The following is a 22,239-nucleotide window of genomic DNA, read 5'->3' on the forward strand; positions in this document are numbered from 1 at the left end:
CTTACAAAGTCAGTTGGTAGTAATTAAAAGATGCTGAATATTTCTGAAAGGAGGCAGGAGACTACAAATATTGAAAATGGGATTAGTTTGGGCAGGATAAAACAAAATGGAAATAAGAAGTTGTCAATTGTTAGGATTAGGAGCTGAAATATGGTCTAACCACTCAAGTATGACTTTCTGTTATTTCTTTTTTTTTTTTTTTTGTAGGTATAGAAATATATATGGTAATTTCTACAGCCACTGCTAGGAAAACTACAAAGCAATATACTCCAAAACAATAATTAATTCAAGATAGAATCTTGAAGATAGAATTACTTTTTTCAAAAGTAATATATATTTATTAGCTCCATAATTACAGATTTATTTTTCATTTTAAAGTTTTATCTACATTTTAATCTTCTTTTCGGAGTTCTGATTTCACTATAAGTCAAGAAAACCATATAATTAGCATTTTTAATACTCCACTAAACATCAAATTAGATTTCTTTTTTTTTTATCTTCCTTATACAGTGCTATTTTTTTTTAATTTTTAATTTTTAATTTTTTATAAACATATGCCAGAGAAGGTGGGCTTTAGATATATCCAATTTCTTTCATACACTTGACTTCATTAAAAAGTGATTTCATTCAGGGGCACATGGATGGTTCAGTTGGTTAAGCATCTGCCTTTAGCTCAGGTCATGATCCCAGGCCTTCAACTCAGGTCATGACCCCAGGGTCCTGGGATGGAGCCCCACATCATGCTTCCTGTTCTTCAGGAGCCTGCTTCTCTCTCAACCTTTGCTGCTGCTCCCCCTACTTGTTTTCTTTCTCTCTCTGTCAAATAAATAAATAAAATATTTTTTTAAAAAGTAAATTCATTCACATTTCCCAAAAGCTTATGTTTGTTTTTCTAGAATTCACCTTTGTTATTTGTACTCCAGTTTCTCCAGGAAAAAGGAATGGTTAAAAGCAATAGTTTTTGAACCCCCAAAATGCTTTTGTCCAGTCAAGAAATACAGATACCTAGTCAAAACCCAGAAATAGACATCAAGATGGCATCCTATTCCCAAAGACTGAGCCATCCTGCAGGAATAGAGAAATAAAAGTACTCAAGTAGCATACTAAGGACACAGGAGGGGCAGCAAAGAGATGATGGGAGCCATAAGCATGTCTACCAGTCATAACTAAGTTCCTTAGCAGGTGGAACTGAGGCAATATATCAATGTTCGGTCTTGATCAAATAGGTCAGGAAATTGGGGTAAGGCTGAGACTGCAGGTAGCAAGGTATCAGTGAATCACATCATGGGGGTCCACAGAAAACAAGCAGGAACACTGAAAGAAGTATAGAAGAGTACTATATTGGGAAACAGGAAATCTGGGTTGTCAACCCACCTCTGGGCAGGTGTGTGACCTCAGGCGAATCAGTAAACCTTTCTGATTCTCCTTGTAGATAAAAAGAGGACAATACTACCTGTCCAGCTTAGATCACAGGGTTATAGCATATAATGTAATAAAATGTATGTTGAAGAGTTTCATCATTATCAACGTGCTACCTGAATATAAACTCTAATTATTATCATCAATACATTTTGGTGTCACAAAATAATGTAACATACTTCCTTCCAGGTTTTTTATGAGAAGACATTTCTTGATAAATAACTTCAGGTTAAAAACAAACAAACAAACAAACAAAACTATGAGTTGACAACATCTGAGGAAAAAAAAAAACAAAGGAAAATATCCAGCTAAAATCAGAGTAAAACACTCTGTTTTGGCAAAAGTCATGACTGCAACAGTATCAATATTAAGATAATTGCCTCAAACCTCCACTTTGTTTTGTTAGCGAAGGTACAATTTGGGTTTGCTAAAATGGCATCATCAACACAAACAGCTGCAAAGATGCCAAAAGAAAATTAAATTTGACTATCAAAAATCAACATAAAACCAAAAACCCCTGACCCACAGTTGCCTATGATTCAAATGAAAGTGGAATGTTAAATTAAATATTCAGTATAAAATGGTATCTGATATGATGGTAGCCCAGTGCTGGTGGTATAGTGGTGAGCACAGCTGCTTTCCAGTAAGGTAGCACATACATTACTGCTGTCAATCTTAAGGGTTTATCCTTTAAGGTACTATATTAAACACAAAGATGTCCATTATAATAGAGAGACCACAAACATTGGTCTCCCCAACCTGTTCTACCCTTGACAGTTATTTTTCCTCTCCCCACTTTCCTCCTTGTTGCTGGGCACCATGAAGAAGACTTTGATGTTTCCCAGACAACTTTGGCCTTTGCTTCTTATTGATTTTACAATGTGCTTGGTGTAGATTAGCGTCATCAATATAGGTAGAGGCAAGGGAGAAAGAAAAAGAAAGGCACACAGCAGATAGTTCTTTTCATAGTCTCTATTTCAAATCCATTGAACACATTCTTCTTATTCTGCACCCCTACTACATCTCTTATAGAAACATCTTATAAAGCCATTTTATCTTTTGCAGGATGCCTAGCATATTCTCCTTAATTTCTACCCAACCCCACCATAGACTCCCTTACTTTTCAAGGTGTAATTTTTTGTAACCAAGTCTTCCCTGAGATCTTCTTCTTCTTTCTTCATGGATCAGGTGTCCTAATCCATACCACCAGTATTGTATGGAAAAATGTCTTTTGGTCTCTTACTATGCGGCCAATCATGTAAGTTATCAGTTCAGCAACAAGTGAGTCAACACATATTCCAGCTTTTCCAGAGATGTTGTGGAGGAATGATTACTATGTATATTTTACAAATGATGAATAGGTTAAATAACCTCCTGAAGGTAAAAAGTTGGAGAGTGGTAGAGCCGAAGAACCTGGCTATGTGTTATTCTAATATGCTTGCCTTTCCCTAGTGCCTCCCAACATTTTACTTCTCAGTACATTGTAAGTTAAGTAGGTTTTTGCAGGATGCCTAGAAATCTACTCACTGATTATAATACTGTTTCTATAGGAAAATACATTTAAAGTCACAAATCATCAGTTGACAAATGATCATTTGGACCACAATCAGTTCTTGAACTGGGGATTGTCTGCATTACCCGAGTGGGCAGAAATATGCTCTTGATCCAAATGATGAATCACATGGCTGAGAATTGGGCTGGAAAGTGAGCACAAATTTTTCTGACTTTGGGCTCCCTACTTCTTCTGCTCTGATGATGAACCCTTGCTTTTCTACAAAATAAAAACTCATTACTCCCTAATGTCTCATTTCCCTTTTGAAATAGGGCAAGCTAAAAGAAAAAGAAGTAAATAAATTGTACAAACTCTAAATTTTGCCACAAACTCAGTTGATAAAGAAGGTTTGAAAGTTGAGTTGAAAGTTTGAATATCTCCTCCAATACAAATAAGTTAAAAACCTTGTTTCTCAAATTTTAGTTTATAAAAATGGGGCACCTGGGTGGCTCAGTGGGTTAAGCCGCTGCCTTCGGCTCAGGTCATGGTCTCAGAGTCCTGGGATCGAGTCCCGCATCGGGCTCTCTGCTCAGCAGGGAGCCTGTTTCCTCCTCTCTCTCTGCCTGCCTCTCTGCCTACCTGTGATCTCTCTCTGTCAAATAAATAAATAAAATCTTTAAAAAAATATATATAAAAATGACCTAAGGATCTTGCTAAAATGCAAATTTGGATTTAATAGATCTGAGATAGTATCTTTCTTCTTTTCTTCCATTCTTTCTTTCTTTCTTCCTTCCTTCTTTCCTTTCTTCCTTTTTTGCATTTCTAACAAGCTCCCAGATGATGCTGATGATGTTGGTCTCCGGATTCTACCTTGGATAATCATGATTAACTTCATGTAAAGATTTTTCAGATTTTGACTGCCAATATGGTAGGTGTTGATTAATGTTTATTGATTTTAATTAAGTAAAAATACCTCACCTAAAATTTAAAAACTTTATATAACTTACACACCACTCTAGCTGAATTACTACAGTCTTTTAATAAGAGTGTCCCTAGCTAGCTACATAATGCTATTCCCCAGCCCAATGTAACTTGATGTTATAAATACATATGATCTCCCTGATATGAGGAAGTGGTGATGCAACATGAAGGCTTAAGTGGGTAGGAGAAGAATCAATGAAACAAGATGGGATTGGGAGGGAGACAAACCATAAGTGACTCTTAATCTCACAAAACAAACTGAGGGTTGCTGGGGGGAGGGGGTTTGGGAGAAGGGGGTAGGATTATGGACATTGGGGAGGGTATGTGCTTTGGTGAGTGCTGTGAAGTGTGTAAACCTGGTGATTCACAGACCTGTACCCCTGGGGATAAAAATATATGTTTATAAAAAAAAATACACAGACCCTCATTATGAATAAAGGTTTACTTCTCATATGTGCAAAAAAAAATAAAAAATAAAAATAAATAAAAATAAAATAAATACATTCCTATTTGCTCAGAATTTATTTTCTTTTTAAGAAAAAAACAACTCTCTATGATTTTGATATTTCTGAATTGTATGTAAATAATTAAACAGAGGCCAATATATTTTTTTTTCTTAGAGAAGATAGCTTGAGAAAGATACTGGGAAAGAAAACTGCTGATTGTACTATCTCAATGCCTAATATGAAAAATAAACGCTTACTGTATATATACATCAACTCAAAACCCACAGTTCTTAATATGGCTCCATCGGGCTTTACTGATGCCTAGACATTTTTTTTATTGCTACTGAATAAAGTCCTTCTGACATAAGTATTTGACCGCTGACACTAACAAAACCTTCTACAGTGGTCGTCAGAACATAAATTCTCTCACATGTCAGTAAATGCTGTAGTGTTTATTATTTGGCAGAAAAAGACAACAAAAGCAGTTGGTAGAAATGGATATTGTATGGACCCTAAGCGTGAGTTGATAAAAGTTCATAGAATTGAATGTCTTTTATAACTGCAAGTTAGGCAATAAAGAAAGACAACCCTGAACCTCTCTAGTAACATTTAAGTTTCCACTCTATTAATTTTTTTGTGGGAGCCTTATTTTTCTTATTTTTGCATCCAGATTAACATTGTCTTCTTCTGGATGTGACAAAATAGGCCACGAAGAGACTACAGTATTTGCTTTGGAAGAATAGATTTTATTACTTCAGGTTATCTCTATAATTACCATTCATAATTTAAACCTTGAGTATACCTTATATTTATATTGTGTTTACACTTTCCCAAAGCAGGTTTTCTTCCATTATGTTAATTAACCTATAGACATCTACTGTAGGCTTATAAAAGCTAGTAAGTTTGTATTATTTTCCTCTTTCATTTAAAGGCATTTCACCCACCCATTAGTGAAAAATCATGCAACACAGTTTGAAAAAGGAATCCTCTGTTACCAAAATACTAAAGATCCTGTTTCTCCCTAGTTTTATTTACACATTAAAGACAAGAATCGAAGGTTAAAATGAGGTCAGTTATTACTAATCTATTTGCACATTATGAACACTGATATCTGTTTTCATTTCTTCAAAGGAGAATCACTGTCATAGACCAATAGTAAATAAAATAATAATTAGTAAGAGCAGAAAACATTTTAAAAATTGCCTAAGACCCCAAGTAGGCAGTGACCTCACAGTTGTTACCACTGTCTCTGGCTGTTGTTGTTTAAATGGGAAACTTAGTTTCTGATCAGAAGACACTTCAATGGCAGTTGCTACTTTTTAATGTTACTACTTAGAAGAACTTGAGATACAAAATAGTTTACTAGGTCCTGTTTTCTGACTTGTCATCAATTTTCTCTTCAGGATAAATTTTTCCTTAATTAGTCTATTTTTAAACTCTGTTTTATACTCTATTCTCTATTCTTTGGATTAACAATCAGATTAAGAACATAGCATAACCTTCTAATGTCTTTAGCTCTTTTGATATAAAACAAAAAGTACAAGAGACCTTTAGAGATGGAGTAAAGCTTAGATTTTAAAACGAAGTCAAAGAAAAAAAATATATAAAAACTGGCCTCATATTAGTAAATCAATCTTCCTAAGCACCTGGTAAAGTTTTTGGATAATATCTTACAGTATTTCTAGGATTTCAATAGAAATTATATCTAAAATATAATGAATAAAATTATTATAGTATTTGAGATGAGAAAATAAATACTATATATTATCAAAATATTTTTGCCAGTGATTCATTTAGAGATTTTTTTCCAAGATTTTATTTCACAGAGAAAGATCACAAGTAGTCACAGAAGCAGGCAGAGAGAGAGGGAGAAGCAGGCTCCCTGGGGAGCAGGGAGCCCAATGTAGGGCTCGATACCTGCACCCTGAGATCATGACCGGAGCCGAAGGCAGAGGCTTTAATCCACTGAGCCACTCAGGCACCCCTCATTTAGAGATTTTTTTTTAAGTGCTTCAAGAAAATGTCTTTCAAATCATTCTATTAAACACAGTTTAACAATAAATAAGAACCAATAGTGAGGAGGTTTTGATCAGTTAAATGATTAAAAGCAGCATATCAGATCAAGCACAAGCTGATGGACATTGAGTTTCATAATCAATTTGAAGGTTTGTACTTCTTACTACTTTTTCCCAAGGTAAACATCTTGGGAACTTTATACCCAATAATAACACATTTCTTTCTGTCTATAGTTGGAATGAATAGCAGAGAACTAACAGAACTTTTTTAAAGGTTTTATTTATTTATTTATTTATTTATTTTAGAGAGATACAGAGAGAACTAGAGGAGGAGCAGAGGAAAAGGGAAAAGCCGACTGTGCTGAGCACAGAACACAATATGGGGCTCAATCCCACAACCCTGAGATCATGCCCTGAGCCAAAATCAAGAGCTGGATGCTCAACCCACTGAGCCCCCAGGTACTCAGAACTAAGACAACTTTAAGTCTTAATTCAAGCTTGCTTTTCAAACAATGATAATCTAGGACATTGACAGATACAAGACGCTTCAGATCAAATAAATCCTGATCCACATTCATCACAATCAACTTTTCCTAGATGAGATTTGCATCTTTTAGGGGGTGCTCTATGCCTATTTAAGGTCACAGATCTCTGATAATCTCATGATATTTATAGCTCTTAAATGGAAATGCCCTCAAAATTAATAATTGGACACTTCAGTGGTTTTTCTAGATTCTCAAGAGCTTGATGCACAAACCATGGGTTGAGAAAAACTGAAAATAGAAAGGAGACAAGTAATTCACTCAACTATCTTTGATGTTTTATTTACGAATATTTTTACATTAAGTATGACTTTCTTCTCAGATTTATTTCTTAGTATAATCATAGTTTGTCTGGATAAAAATTTCTCCATAAAATATTTGTTTCATACTTAAGCCTCACACATTCTTTTAAAAGAAGAGGCCTTAGACTATCTGGGAAAATGAAGTTCAATTTATTCAGTCCCACGGGTTTTGTTTTATTTCTAACCATTTAATTTCTTCTGTAGAGAAAACAAACATAATTGTTACTGAAAAATAGGGAGATTGAAGTTATAAAAATATAAAATCACTAAAATAAATCTTTATAAGATTAAAAAGGAAAAATTATCACTATCTCAGTAGATACAAACTAGTTTTTTTTTTTTTAAGATTTTATTTATTTATTTGACAGAGAGAGATCACAAGTAGGCAGAGTGGCAGGCAGACAGAGAGGCGGAAGCAGGCTTCCTGCTGAGCAGAGGGCCTAGATGCTGGGCTCAATCCCAGAACCTGGAGATCATGACCTGAACCAAAGGCAGAGTTTAACCCACTGAGCCACCTAGGCACCCCTAGTGTTTGTTTTTATCCCACATTTATTCATGATTAAAAAAAAAAAAAAAAAAAAAAAAAAAAAAAAAAAACTCTAACCAAACTAGGAATAAATGAAACATAATCTTAAAAACCTGCAATTAACATTATATCTAATGGTGAAATTTTGAAATACTTACTCTAAAATTGGGAACAATGCAAGAAAAGCACTCATACCATTTCAATTCAACATTGCATATGAGGGTCCACTCAAGGAAATAAGGCTAGAAAAGGAAAAAAAGAAGTAAAAAAGAAATAGATATCAGAAAAAAGAAGCAAAACTGTTTATTGATGATATAATTATATGTATACAAAAGCCAAAGGAATCTGCACAACAAAAAAACTTTCCACTAAATCCATAAGTGAATTCATCAAGGTTTCAGGATATGGTCAAATACAAATATCTATAGTATTTCTATATACAAATATTAAACAAATGAAATATGTACTTAAAAATTAATTCTATTTAAAACATTAAAGATAAATAAAACATCTCAGGACAAATTTAGCAAAAGTTAAAAAAATACAAAGCATGTTGAAAAGATTCAACATTACTAGAAGATTTAATACATTAAACATTGAACATAAATATTTAATAAATAAAATGTTTATACAAATAAAACAAATATATTATTATATTATTACATATAATAAATACAAATATTCAATATTATAAAGACATCAAATCTCCCTAAACAATTCACAATGCAAGTCAGATCAAACTTTCCAACAGACTTATTTGTAGATACTGAGGAGTTGATCTAAAATTTACATAAAAATCTAATGACCTCAGGTAGTCAAAACAATCTTGAAAAAACCTGAAGAACTTATCTACCTGATTTCAAGACTAACTATAAATTTATACTAATCAATACAATGCGGCATAAGGATAGATAATAGACAAATAAATGGGTGAGTGGACCAGCATAGAGATGAATTAAAGCACACATATGTACTCAAAGGATTTTTTTGAACAAAACTTCCTATGTCATTCAGTAGAGAAAGAAGAATCTTTTAAATGACTGGCACTTGAAAACTAGGCAAAGAAAAATGGAAAATTAGTTCATACCTAATGCCATAAACAAAATTCTAGATGGCTTACCAATGTTACTCTGAAAGCTAAAAAGTTTTGAGTTTCTAAAAGAAAACATGAAAATATCTTTATATCCTAGAGATAGGAAAAGATTTCCCAGACAAATATCAATGACCACAAAAGAAAAACTATAAACTAAACTTTATCAACATTAAGAAGTGCAAAAGACACCATGGAGAAGGGGGAAAAGCCAGTATAAGACTACCAAAACAAAGAAAGAAACAAACAAAAACCTCATGATGTGTAGTCTGAGAAATGACTCATATTCAGAGTATATAAAGAACTCATACAAGTTAATAATAAAAAGACAAGCAACCAAAAACTAAGACGGGGAAAAGTTTTGGAGAGAAACTTAACAACAACAACAAAAAAGATATACAAATGGCCAAGAAACACAAATTTAAGATGCCCAACACTGTTTGTATGTAGGGAAGTACAAATAAAACCACAATTAGTTACCATGACATGTTCAAGAACATGACTAAAATTAAATCAGTAGTTAAAATCAATTTGCAACACCAAAAATTGGAGAAGATATAGAGCAGCTGGATATCTCATTCATTGCTCACAGGAGCATTAAAAATGCTATGATCACTGTGGAAAAATTGGTATTTTCTTAAAGTTAAATATACTACTACTCCATGACCTAACAATTTCACTCTTGGTTATGAAAAGTGAAAATGAAATAAAACACAAGTCCACGTAAACATTTAATAGACTGTTCACTGAGGTTTATTTATATTAATAAAAATTAGATACAAACCAAATGTTGATCAATAGGAAAACAGATAAAAATTGTGGTATATCTGTACAATGGAATACTACTCAGCAATAAAGAGGGAAAAATACTGATAATGGATGAATCTTGAAAACATTATGCTAAGGAAAAGAAACCAGAACAAAAGAGAAAGAGAACATACTGTATTATTCCATTTTTAGGAAGTCTAACAATGGCCAAAACTAATCTACGGGTTAGTTTATTATTCTGATAAAATAATTTTTATACTACTCTAGTAGGAATTAGAATAATTTTTGTTTCTAGTGGGCAGAGGCAAATAATGAAAAGGGACACTAGGAATATTCCAAGATGAGGGCAATGCTCTATATTTCAGTTGGTTTGTTGGTTACAGGAGCATACACTTTGTCAAAATTCACTGAACACTATGTAAGATCTATGAACGTTACTGTATAACTGTACCTTATTTTTTTTAAGATTTATCTATTTATTAGAGAGAGAGAGAGAGAGCACTCATTGAGGGTGAGGGAGAACCAGACTCCCCGCCGAGCAGGGAGCCCAATATGGGGCTCAATCCAAGGACCCTGGAATCATGACTCCTAACCAAAGGCAGATGCTCAGCCAACCAAGACACTGAGGTGCCCCAGTACCTTATTTTTTAAAATCTAGTTAGAACTTTGGATGGCAAAAGGAGTTTCTTGCACCTGGTGATTTTTTTTCTCCGAAAGTGGTAAAATTGGCAGCTGTGGGTCCTCATGGAGAATTCTGGAAAGTGTAGGAAGCCTGAAACTCAGTGGTTCTTAAATTGGCTACACATTGAAATGACCTGGGGAGTTTTAAAAAGTAGTGGTATCTGGGTCTCACCACCAGAGATTCTGATTTAATTGCTTTTGGGGGTAGCCTATGAATCAGAATTTTTAAAAGCTCCCCAGGTAATTCTAATGTGAAGCCAAGATTGAGAATCCCTACTAAAGCTGTTACTGGGAGCATGCCTCACTGCCTCTTGCTTTGGGTAAACATTTCCAAATAGATGACGATATTTTTTGTCATGACAGTCCTATAAAAACCATGTCAATTAACATATTCCTGCCCATCACATCACACTACCCCATTGTGATTCCCATGCATATGTGAAGCCAAAACTATATCAAACAACATCAACAAGGAGATAGCACATTGCTTAATAATATTGATAAACCAGAATCTCCTGGCCTAGGTTTTGTTCCTTGACATCTACTCTCAGAGTATCCTAAATTTTCCCAAATATATATAACACTTACTAGACTTGTAATATGTCTCTTCCACCATCTTGAAACTAAAAAAAAGTGAGAACCATATGTATCTTTTTTACCATTATATCCTTAGCGCCTGACATATCATGAAGTTTTAATACACATTCATTGAATGATAGAATAATCTCCATCTCACTTGGCATTAGGCAGCTCATGGGAATGATGAGTCTTCCCCTCATCCTCTTGCTCATGAGAAGGGAAAAAATAAAGACATGCCTAGCTTCCTTCCCTCCAACTTCCATCCCCACTTAGGTCCATGGTGAACAAGCGAGAATGTTATGGGAGAAATCTGTTTCTATATTTGCACAAGAGTCAACGTTGTCTTAGGGACTTGTCATCCAACAATATGACAAGTCATGGCTGAGTTGAAAGAAAAAGACTGTGATATCTATGCAGGGGAGCAAATGGGGAAAGTGGAATTTTGACTGATGTTAATCATGGTTTACTATGGGACTACTATTGACAGGGCTACAAGCAGCTCACTTCCCAGAAAAACAGATGTGCAGGTCACTCTTAGTTTTCATAAACTACCCAAGAATAACAGAGCATATCAACCTCTCATGAGGAGACCACTGGAGCAAGCATCATAATTTAACATCTAGCAGAGTTTAACAGTTCTTAACCTTCATCTCAGTAGACAGCTGTTCTGCCATTTCTTATTTTTTCTATTTTATTGGTCTTATATTATCAGCAATAAATCAAGAACTGGTGCTGGTGCTGCACCACGGATCTACTTCCAGTGCAGACAGGGACAAAGCCGCTGCGACACTGTCAGTAGAATACTTCAGGAGTCAAGCCCAACAAGCAAGAGAGATAAAACGTTTGCAGCCTTTTAGCTCTTTCCCATATTACACATCGTGGATGCTTTAGTACCAGTAATCATGGTTGTTGGATAAAATACCTGACTTACCCAAAATGGCAATCAAAATTGCAGAGAGATTGAAATTTTCATTTCAAACCACACCAAACCTTTTCTTTCACTCGAACTAATGTCTTACTTATGGATTATTAAAACATTCTTTTAAAGAACTGTCAGAATGCTACCCATATTACTTATTAGTGATTGTTTCAATGAGCTTCTTGACATTTTCTGGAATTCACATATACCTTATTAGAAATAATAATATGGACCCAGTGCTGATTATTTCTAAAACTAAAAATGGAGGCTGTAGTTATATGGTTCTTTTGGAGGGGGGGAATATGTTTTGTTTTTAGAACAATTCTAAACTAATGAGCCATTCAGAAGCATTACATATGTTCCACTGGATATAATGCAAAGAAAATCATCCCCATTTTTCTAATACTTAGTACATACTGTGGCCTGGGTCTATCCCAAGAAAAAGAAAGGTAAAATGATTTATATGTCATGAAGGACCCATTACAGTGAAGAAGGCATTCAGTGTCTGTTCATAAGACCTATATTGAAATATCCATGATATAATGGTTAGAATAACATGAAAATGGTGACCACATTTTTCTAAACATAAGAGTAATATTTTAGCTTTAAATCTATCATCACATAAAATATAATGAAATTTTAAGCAATAATAACACCTTAGCAAGTGGCATTATTATTGTTATTGAGAAACAGATTGAAGCAGTTAGGAGACTGTTGGCTGACCTGAGACATTTTCTATGTAAAATGTAAACTTGGAGGCAGCAATCAATGTTAATTTAATATGATTAAACCTTTTCAATGGAAAGTGAATATTTCTGTGCCAGACCCTAACCTGAAGAGTTAGACCAGTTCTTATTTGTTAATTATTGCTGCATAAAAAATTACCCTAAAACTTTGCAGCTTAAAAATAAGAAACTCGTATTAGCTCAGTTTCTGTGTGTCAGAAATCTGGGAATGACTTACCTGGGTGTTTCTGTCCCAGTATCTCTTATTCTGAAACCACAAGTCAGAGGTGGCTGCAGTCATCTGAAGGTTTGACTGAGGCTAAGGGATCCATTTCCATGGAGGTTCACTCAAGCAAGTTAGTGCTGGTTATTGGTGGGAGGCTTCAGTTCCTCATCATATAAACCTCTCTATAGGGTTTCTTAAGTGTCCTCATGACATGTTAGTGGTTTTCCCCAAAGCAAGTGACCCAAAAGGTGAGAGCAGAGCCATAATGTCTTTGATGGGCCTCAAAAATTATAAATGCCTCATTTCTTTCTTTAATATCCTTTTGGTTACAAAAGTCAGCCACATTTCTTGTGGGAAGAGACAACACAAGGATGTCAATATCAGAACAGAATCACTGAGGGCCACTTGAAGCCTGGCTACCACACCAGTGGACATAAATAAAGAAGGAATGCCTTAAGTAGTAGTAATGGGAATAAACTAAGCTTATGTTAGTCTATTACACATCAAATTACCATTCAAATTTGTTTATAAGTAAATACACATGAAGCAGTTCTAGGCACTGTTTATCTGGTTGTGTCTTCCAATGTATTAGCTATACAGGTATCTAAGCAAATTCCATAATATAATTCTCTTTCTCCAGGGGCCCTTATTCTGAATTTTAGTTCATTTAGAATCTTCTTTCCTAAACTCAAGAATTATTACATCATTTATGACAGAATGTTCCCATGATGGTTAATATTATGTGTCAACTTGAGCAGGTTAAGGGATGGCAGGTAGCTGGTAAAACATTATTTCTAGGTGGGTTTGTGACAATGTTTCTGAAAGAGATTAACATTTGATTCAGTAGACTGAATAAAGAGACCAGCCCTCACCAGTATGGGGTGGGGGGCTGTGGAAAAGAACCATCATCCAACCCAATGAGGGTTTAAATGGAACAAAAAGTAGAGGGAGGACAAATTCTCTCTCTTCTGATCAGGAATATCTATCATTTCTTGCCTCAGACTTCAGAGCTCCAGGTTCTCAGGTCTCCAAACTCTGGGACTTACATCAGTGGTCCTCTGATTCTCAGGCCTTCAGACCTGCACTGAATTTACACCACTAGCTTACCTGGTTCTCCAACTTCTGGATGGCAGGCTACGGGATTTCTAGACCTCCATAACACATATGACAATTCCTATAATAAATCTCCTCATATATACTTATATACAGGAAAATTGGGTGTGTTTCTCTGGAGAACCCTGACTAAATAATTCAGTTACTTTATCAGAAATGCCAACATTTCAACATAGGAATTAATATCAAAACAAAAGAAATACTCCCTTGCCAAATTTCTTTCCATTAGGTGAATCCTCTGTGTGTTGGAGTCTTTATAATTTTATTTAAAAAGTGTTATATTTGAATTTTTACCAACTGAGGTTTGTACTGGTGTTGGGGAAAGGGGGAGCAATGAATTTTACTTCTATGTTAAACTTTATCTGGTATTTTCTCCAAAATAGAATCCAAATTATTTTTAATGAACATATTTTGGATCCGTTTCCTCCAACTACGCTATTCAAATATTTAAGAAATGGGCATCTACATTCAAGCATTCTTTCAGTATTGTATGTTTTTGTATTAGAAATAAGAATATGGTCTTTTCCCACTAACTTCTAAAAAGTTTTACAGTTATTTAATCCCTACCAAATTTATCTTCCTATAAGAAAATCTAGCCATATTGGCAGGATCTCATTAGACAAATCTAGTTTTAAAATCTATAAGCCTTAGATGAACTTAGAAAACCCATTAATCTCAGTGAATCCTATTTTATCTACATGTTTTAGTAAGCCAATTATAACAGGCTGCTATAACAAAAATACCATAGACTAAGTGGCTTAAACATTTATTTCTCAGTTCTGGAGGCTGGGAAGTACAATATCAAGATTCTGGAAGATGTGGAGTCTGGTAAGAAGTTACTTTCTCATTCAGAGATAATTGTCTTCTCACTGAGTTCTCAGTGGTGGAAGGAGTGAGAGAGTTTTCTGGGATCTCTTTTTTAAGGGCACTATGTCCAATTCATAAGGCCTCCACCTTCATTAACTAATGGCCTCCTAATACAGTCACATTGGTGATTAGCTGTCAACATGTGAATTTGGGGGTGGGGGGAGAAGGGAGCCACTAATAATCAGCCCATAGCACTATCTATAAAACTGAGACTCATAATTACTTAAAAGTGTTACTTTGAGGAATAGAATATGTTGATTAAATTCTAATGGCCTTCTACTTTTACTGATCATAACACGAAAAGACACACTGAAGGATGAACCCCAAACTCCCTGGTTTGGTATCAAGGTCATTCTTGGATATGTCACAACTACAATTGCATTTCCCACCATCTCCACAAATCCATGTGCTCTAGCCATATTGGACTATCTACTTCCCCCAAAACACTTTGTAATTTCATGCCTTTCTAATTTTGTCTTTGGCATTTGCTATGCCTGAAATGCCAAAAGACTGCTCCACTTAATGAAATCTACTTCTTACTTAATGGCCTACTCGGCTATCTTCCCTAGGAAACTTAGCTTGGTATTTCCCAGGAAATTTAGTTTCCATTGTTAATCTATATGTGTATTATAGCACTTGCTATTATTCTCTTTTGTTAGCTATTACAATGTTAGCTTGTACCATACATGGTGAGAAAGTGATCCTGTATTAATCACCTCTGTGTGAAGCCAAGCACAGAGCCAAGAACATATGAGGTTTGCTCAGGAACTGATGTTGGAAAAATACTATAAGCAACCAAAGAGAAATCTTTGAAAAGATTTCCAAATTATGGAAAGTCATGAAATATTTTTAAAAGGTATATAGGCATTTCCTAGAAAGGTAAATTAGACATAAATCTATGAGATATTCTAACATAAATACCTTTGGGGTACTTCTAAAGAATGCTACAGGAATCTACTTATAGAATGAATGCTAGGAATCTACATATTTACAAGAGAATGGTGAATACCAACTATGTGTTATTCTTAATATTCTTTAAAATGGTAAGCCCTTGTATACCTTGATTTCAGGAAAGTATTTGACTAAGTCCTTGAAGATATCATTGACAAGAAGAAATGATGATGACAATACTATTAAATAATGGCATTTATTATTATACTATATTATATTATATATTAATAATATATATTATAATATTATATTATGTTATATTACTGTTATTAAAATAAATAGTATTTATTATTGTTATGGGGGACTGTTTGCAGTCTGTGCCTTATGAGTATTGGTTAATGGAGAAAATTCAGGAGAAAAAATTTTCTGGTCTTGTGCCACTAGTTTTATGCTTGGGGTTTTCTGGTGAACATTTTTAATAGCTCCCTAAGAAAAGGACATAAAAGACAGTTTCATTATATTTACTGATAAAACACTAGAAAGTACATCTGGGGTACACTTCAGGAGTATACCACTTAGCACTATTGACCAGTTCATTCTTTAGGAGGAAGGGGACAGCTGTCCTGCCCATTGTAGATCTTTAGCAAAATTCCTGATCTCTACAGACTAGATGCTAATAACAACTTTCTCTGCCTCTCCATTCCATTTTTGACAACCAAAAATGTCTCTAGACATTGCCAAATGTTTCCTGGGAACAAAACCACCCTGAATTCTAGTTCTGGATTAGATTGATGAAGTGAGCCTAACAAAATAAAACTTACTAATAGAAGTTATTCATAAAGTAAAGAATGCACTTTCTGGTTTAATTTTTTATATCCTATGATATTAAAAGAATAAATGAATGAATGAATGAATTAATGGTGAGTGAATAAATTATTAAAAACACAGTTTTGAACTTACATTTTAAAAACCACAATAACATCTCTTTAAGATGAAGAAAATCCAACTGACAAATATGTTATTCAAAAGGCAAAATTCAGTGTAAGTTCAACATGAGCCAAGTAGCAATATCACTCTTGGAAACCAAAGCCAAACCAAACTAAACCAACAAAATGATTGTAATGTTAGGATATATTAACAGAAATAGAATATCCAGAACAAGGGATGTGATATTACACTGACTAAAGGGTGGCATTCAGTTCTGTTGACATATATTTAGAGAAAATAACAGACTAGGGTGATTCTAGGTATGATTACAGATAAAGTTTCTGAAAAACATGTTGTAAGATAAATGGTTGAAGTAAACAAGATTGTTTATATTAGAAAAAAATAATGCTGGGGAACATGAAAATTTCAAATATTAAACAACAATCATGTGATGAATAAACGCTGTGTATTCCAAAAGGCTGAATTAGAATAAATGTATGAAGTTTTAAAGAGACATATTTAGGCTTTTCAAAATGCAATGGACTATCTTGAAAACCCATGACTAGCTTCTATCTCTGAGATTCCCTGAGTCTAATGATTAAGTTAATAATATCCTCAAATTATTTCGGTACTCAATCATATATGTATCACTATGTTGACTATACCATGATCAAAATTGAATATTCAAATCATATCTAGCTTTTGCTTGACTGTTTTTCTTTAGAACCAATTTGAAATCTTTAATTATAATCATTGGTAAAATAAGCAAATCAACAAAAATATTTTTCTCATTTCTACAAGGTGAAGGATGTTGCAGTGTACCTACATTGGGTGAACATGGATTTGGTAAACAAGTATCAGCAGTAAGTAGACAAAAGTGGTGGGCTAAGCTAAAAAATGATCAGATGTGCAAATGTTGAAAACAAAACAAAACCTTTGTTTTGGGAAACTAATGGAAATAGAAGCAAGAAAACCAGTCCTCAGGCACTCACTCAAAAGCACAAGGCTTGGCTTGAATCATCGGGGATATTTCCCAGAGAAGAAAGCTGAGTATCAGACCTTTCTGCCTAATTTTTCCATAGTAGCTCAAGGTTTCTCTTGTTCATCTCAGTCCATAAGGTCTCATCTAATCTTAAAGAGAGTTGGCTCATTAAAGACAGAAGGAAGGTTTTTTTATGGACCAAACATTCCTCAACTCTCCCTGAAAAAGATGATTTACCACTGCATAATAAATAGGATTTTCTTGAGAACAAGTAAGAACTATTACTCTGAGTTCCCTAAAAGTATTTCTATGATTGGCTTCCTTCAGTAGACTTCAGTGGTAACCCAAGTCATTGAGATATTCCTTTAAAAGAAATATCAAAAGAATAATGGGCTTATAGTAGAAGCATTGCTGTTCTTTAAGTCATAATCTGAAGCTTTTTAGCTACCACCTATAGTATCAGCAAATATTCCTGTTATCTTCTGTTCAAACCCTACTATGTTCTATCCTTTTTGACCCTGGCCTCAACTGCTCAACCGCTGCCTTCTTAGCTGAGTCTGTACTACCATCACCATGCCAACTACTGTACTATCTACTAGAACCTTGCTGTTCCACCAGAGAAGGACCTGTCTTCTCTAAGACTGAACTCTGGGTCTCTCCTATACCTAGACCTATGGTTTTCCTGACTAACAACACACATTTTTTTTCATATATACAGATGTTTTACCAAAAAGGAGCTATGGTCCCAGCAGACTTATCCCCTTATGGATGTTGCAGAAACAAAGTAACGTTGGCTTTGACAAAACACAATTTTTAACTATGTTCTTATTTTAATTGAGCTCCAAGAAAAGAAAAATAACCTAGAGAAATGAGATGAAAAAAGATTAGCCATTTAAAAAAGAGCCCAGATTATTTCTGTCTTCAAGAATCAAGATACTTAAGGCACACAAAAATGTAAATCAGGGAGAATCATATTTGCTGAGAAACTCAGTAGGGCCTTGCTTTATGGATGAATTCTGTCCTCGCTGCCATTCAAATCTCACCGATTTTTGAACAAGGCCAAATTGACAAGAAAACTAATTATGCCTCAATATGTTCTGTCTTAAGGAACTTTAATACTTTGTGGAAGTATTAAAAGGAAGAAACAAATTATTGCTTTAGACGAATCTAAAACAGATTAGATCACGTTAAGATAAAGAGTGATAAATTTGAGAGTTGTTTTCTAAGGCTAACCTCTGAATATGTTGAAGTTTGTTTATTAAGAGGGCAAGCTAGTTACTAACCAGGCTTAGGAATGCATCCCAAGGAATTAAGTGTCCCGCTTAGTTAACAAATTTATTATGAACTAAGTATCATCCACTCTTAATCCCAAAGGATTCCTCACACCTGGGCAATCACCCAAGTGCTGTTTAAGGTCATGTCTCAATTTAGCTAAGTTAAATGTTATATGTAATGAAAACTAGAATCCCACCAAATAATTTTACTTCATAAACATATCCAACAAGTGAAGGAAGGAATTTTTGTTTTTTATGACCCGAAGTTTCCATTCAATGTCTCAGACAAGACTACTTCAACACATACAAAGGATGACTAGGAAGGAGACTTACAAAAAACATCATAATATCAGAGTAAGTTTTTCCTTCTCAAGTAACAATATTCAGGTCATGTGCTTGCCAAAAACCATTCATTTCAGAAACATTTTTCTCCTGCTTTTCTCTCAACCTGCACCAAAGAAAATATAAGTTTGCTATAAACAGAATAACTCTAGTGGTATAATATATATCAATGACAAAGACAGGAAGTTTTCCACACATTGTATCATTGGTATCTGTGATGTTAAACAAAACTCAGCCCAGATCACCCTCATTTTTTAAAAAAACCATATTTAACAGAGCATCAGGAAAGTGTCCGAGGACAAGGATAGTACATGTCCCAGACAAATTGGCAATTTTAAAAATCAGTAATATAACATTCTCAGAACACACAGGTGGTGTTGATCTGTGAGAAGTGGCACTTGCTATAAAAGCTGAGAGAAACAGGGAAAACCCTTGTGAGACCACTCAGCTAATGGCCCCATTGTAATGGCTACTTTAAAACAATAATAATAACTTTAAATGGTAAAATAATAATAATAATAATAAGCCTCTCAGGAAAAAGTTGCTAAAATTTTCATGGAAATGATTTTCTTCTCACAAACACTGTACAATAATAGAGAACCTTACACATAGTAGGCAAATGCTGGGAAAGTTGGGAGGATCTTTCTACCTGGCAGAAAAAAGCAAAGAATTAAAAACCTACCATTTTTAGTCTCGGCTGGATTTCTTGTTGGTGAAGATGAGGAGAAACTGGAACCCTTTTACACTGGTGATGTAAAATGGTATATACAGCCATATTGAAAAATTTTGGCAATTGCTAAAAATTAAATATAGAATTCCCATATAGGTAAACAATTCCATTCTTGGGTATATCTGAAGATAAATAAAAGTATATGTTTGGAAAATTTTATAAAAAAAAAAAAACCCTACCATTTTTTTATTAAAAGCATAGTAGGAAATCAATAAATAATGGTTTTATTCCCCTCAACATTATTCAGAGTAAAATAACATATCTTTAAGTTGTATCTTTTTTTCTTTTAGCTTTAAAAGAATAATCGAGGACCTTCTAATTTTGGATAACAAATGTAACACAGAGAACCTCAACTGTTTCTCCCAACAAAGCAAATCATAGTCATGTAATGTGTCTACAGTAACTGTGTCACCTTGCAACTTATTTTTAACCTTGTTGATCTGAGCTTGTAAGGTTCTGTGTCTAATGAAATGATTTGTTTCAGTCCCAGAGCTTCCAAACATAAAAAACAACATCAAGGCTTATTAAATGATTTTGAATGTGAAAACAAGAAAGCAAGAAAAGGTATGCATAGTCTCGGGTCTATCACTGAGGTTAAAATCTATAGCTAACTTTAGAGCACTTCAACTTTAAATCAAAGTTTCAGGAAAACTGAATGAAATGCTGGAAGGGTGACCATTTCCAAAGAAATTTAGGAAAATGGTATTATAATTTTAGTTGATGGTTTCTTTTATTTCTAAGAAACTAAGAAACTAAGAAATTTCTAAGAAATGAAGTTTTTAATTTTTTTAATTTTTTTATAAACATATATTTTTATCCCCAGGGGTACAGGTCTGTGAATCGCCAGGTTTAAAACAGTATATTCAAAAGCATTGTAAAGAATTACTATATTCCATGTCATTTTATATTTTAGCTGAGTAAATCTGTTATTTGTCACATGAGACAATATACAATAGTCTGAAAAAAAATCAAAGTTAGGTTTTGAACAATAACATCATAATTTTAGTAGAATGATCTTTTGATATAAATCCTTTCTCTGTTTTTGAAAATCAATGACTCTTTCTAAATCAATTAAGCAATCAAAGCATCCATAAAATCAATTATACATTTGGTGTATTACTTACGACACATTTCAGATATTTGATTTCTATGCTAACTTATATTACTCACAAAGTATCAGACTTAATTTGAAGTACAATGACTTCAAGACCTAGTGGAGAAGCAAGTATGAAATGTCTTACTAAACTATCCTCCATAGATAAAAAGAGTATTTTTGAAAACACTGAGTCACACTAAAGTGTCTAGGAGAAAGATCAGAAAGAAAGAAGATATGATGAGTTTTTCATCCTGCAAAGCCCATCTGCATAGTTCTGAAAGAAAGGAAATTGACTTGGAAATTGACATGAGAGATTTGGGCTAGATAGGAGAAAGAATTTCCTAGCAGTAAACATCATAAAATCATTGAATTGTTACCATGGGTCACTACTGTACTCGAATACTTCATCAGGACTTATAAATCAAATCACATCTGGCTTGGCATTTAGTATTATTTAACACGAAAAAACTAATATAATCTAATTTTTAAGTATTTACTGAGTATTCACAACAAAGGAATTTAAGAAAATATTATGAAGTCACTTTTAATCAGTAAATAAAATATTGGTGGTGATTCTTCCTCTAGCTAGGTTAAACTCTCCATCTGATCCCTGTAACATAGAGTGCACTTCTCTATTATGGCCTTTACCAGATTATGTAATGATTTACTTAATTATTTGTCTAGCAGCTCAACTAGACTATGAGATTTTTAAAGTGCACAACTGCATCTCATTTGTCTTGTATCCCCAATGTTTATGATCTACTATAGATTCAAACGTTACTGAGTAAGAATGTAAGTATAAAAGGGATCAATGGGGAAAAAATGTACCCATCACCCAGACATCTGTAACAAAATGCAAATGTAATAATCCAATGAAAAGTAAATGACTGCCAAAAGATATATCTGTGTTTTTATAATAAATATTTTATAACAACAAGGCCCCAAATTTCAGTGATTTTATTTACATATTACTCTGGGACATAAGAATGCTTTTCCTCTAGGGAAAAACAAAAAGGAAAGCAATCACCTCCATATATATGAATATATATGTGAAAACTTTATAGACATATTTCATGAAAACTGTTGTGCTTAAGGGGGAAATATTTTTTTTAACTCACAAAAGAAATAGAGGATTTTGTTTGTTTGTTTGTTTGTTTGTTTGTTTGTTTAAAGGTAGTGATCTTTAGATCGCTTATTCCAAGTTCTTATTTTAAAGTTGAGTAAAGATATTGAGAAACATTAAGAGGCATAACAGATAGACATATCTGCAAATCTCAGCTCTACAGAACTATGACTCTAGGAAAAT

General features: G+C 33.9%; 1 long non-coding RNA gene across 1 annotated transcript in view; it reads left to right on the plus strand.

Annotated features, from left to right (window-relative positions):
• Positions 1 to 13,450: 13,450 nt before the first annotated feature.
• LOC131833171 (uncharacterized) overlaps positions 13,451 to 22,239 on the plus strand; it is a 28,571-nt gene continuing 19,782 nt past the window's right edge. The window contains exons 1-2 of the long non-coding RNA XR_009354348.1: positions 13,451 to 13,509; positions 17,311 to 17,372. This is a non-coding gene — a long non-coding RNA (uncharacterized LOC131833171). The remainder of the gene's footprint in view (positions 13,510 to 17,310; positions 17,373 to 22,239) is intronic.

The sequence above is a fragment of the Mustela lutreola genome, chromosome 6, assembly GCF_030435805.1.
Source record: "Mustela lutreola isolate mMusLut2 chromosome 6, mMusLut2.pri, whole genome shotgun sequence".
NCBI classification, from domain to species: domain Eukaryota; kingdom Metazoa; phylum Chordata; class Mammalia; order Carnivora; family Mustelidae; genus Mustela; species Mustela lutreola.